Here is a 1,852-nt window from a genome sequence, read left to right on the forward strand (position 1 = left end):
AGAGAGAGAGAAGAAAAGAAAAGGAAAGAAAAGAAGTCAAATGTAATTCAAACAAATGGAACTGTTTAGAGTACTCTCAAAATGAGGTTGTCTGCAACTGTGAGCAAGGAACCCAACATGAGCTGTTCCCACAGCCACTCTGATACAGATCTAAGAAGAATAAGGTTCTCAAGGGCACGAGGGAGGCAGCCCCAAGGTGCTGACCAAGAAACAGGAGGCAAGGCAAGAGGCTGGTGCAGTAAATAACAGGATGCTAGCGGGAGGGGAGGACAGGTGAGAACCATCACAGGACCCACAGCGAATGCACCACCACCTGAGGCAGCTGACACATCCTGGGCTCTCTGCCAGCTGACCGACCATCCGCTGCTCCGAAACCACAGTGGAAAGCAATTTCCATCCCTCAGACTCCTGTCAGCCTGGTCCTCTGCCCACTCAGTTTTGCCTCCCTTTGTACTTTCCAAAAACAAAAAAAAAAGTATGTCCCTGGACTCAATTGAAATGGGAATCCTCTCTTCCCAACCGATTAGCCAGGGCACTTCAAAAATGTCCAGGTGACAAAGCCCACCAGAGCCTAGGCATGCAGTGTTTGTTTACCTTCTACCAAACCCCAAGTCCTGGAGTCTGAAATTTGACCCTCACTGTGGACAGATTGAGAAATGTTCACCTTTCTATTGTTTTTTACCCACTTTCCCTCTAACACCATGCATCCCTACTCTTGAGATTGGGCTTCTTTGGGTCGCAAAGACACAGGTTCATCAGGACTCGATTATGTATTTGTTCTGACAATGAGCACAATTTCCTCTTGCCACTCTGGGTAAGGCTAGCTGTGGTCTATGTCAGCCCTCCCATTGTGGTGAGCTAGGGAAGTGGATATGAAACAGGAAAGCTTCCCTGGAGCAGAGGGTGGATGAGCACTGGATTGCACATATTAGTAATTCTTCACTCACCTAAATTGGTGCAGTGGAACATCTAATAACATGGCAAAGGATACAAGGCCTCCCTACCCATGCCAACCAGTCTGCAGCCAAAAGGACATCAGAGTACAGTGTGGTCAGTGCCAAAGTGGGAGAGTGAAGGGAGAATAATGTCTTTGTCCCAAAGATGGGACAAAAGGATAACTCCAAGTCATGGGGTTGAGGGAACTTTCTAGAAAGGAGAAAGATCCATGCTTGAGATAAAGCCAGCCCTTGCCACACAGAAGCGTCTCAGGTGGGTCTTTGTGTGCTTCAAAGGGGAGGGAAGAGAAAAGAACAACCATGCACAACTGTGGTCCCTAAGCCATTCCACACAGTGACTTCCTTATGAGCTAGCAAGGACAGGAAGTTGCTGGTAAGTATTCTATGTCTTATAGACTTCCCATAAAGCAGAGAACCAACCTGGGCTGATGAACCAGAGATGGGATTTAGTCTCTCCAGTAAGAAGAGGAAAATAATGTCAAAAATAAGTAAAGAGTAATATCTATCAAATTAGCAAAAGACAGAAAAACAGGCATAATTCCCTAGATCCTAAGGCCAGCTAGCATCCTCTTACAATGTCACTCTGGATGAAGGTGTCAATAGGGGTTCATGGACATCCATAAACATCTGGCCTTGATCTTGATGCTATCTTTGAGTCCCATGGTCTTCCCTATCCTCTCCTCCTCCTCTGGAGCCATCATCCTTTTGCCTGACCATCTCCTTAGCTACCATGTCAGCACCTCATACAGGAGTTTCCCACTCTAACTCTTCCCTGCTTGAGGATGCCTTAGATTGCAGAAGAGATAGTCATACATGATGGCAAGAGACTGTCTCACACACACACACACACACACACACACACACAAGGAAGGAAGGGAGGAAGGGAGGGAGGGAGG

General features: G+C 47.0%; 1 long non-coding RNA gene across 6 annotated transcripts in view; it reads right to left on the reverse strand.

Annotated features, from left to right (window-relative positions):
* LOC116102770 overlaps positions 1–1,852 on the reverse strand; it is a 46,191-nt gene that overhangs the window by 39,681 nt on the left and 4,658 nt on the right. The gene's annotated exons all lie outside the window — the stretch shown is intronic.

Source organism: Mastomys coucha, unplaced genomic scaffold, assembly GCF_008632895.1.
Source record: "Mastomys coucha isolate ucsf_1 unplaced genomic scaffold, UCSF_Mcou_1 pScaffold1, whole genome shotgun sequence".
Lineage (NCBI taxonomy): Eukaryota > Metazoa > Chordata > Mammalia > Rodentia > Muridae > Mastomys > Mastomys coucha.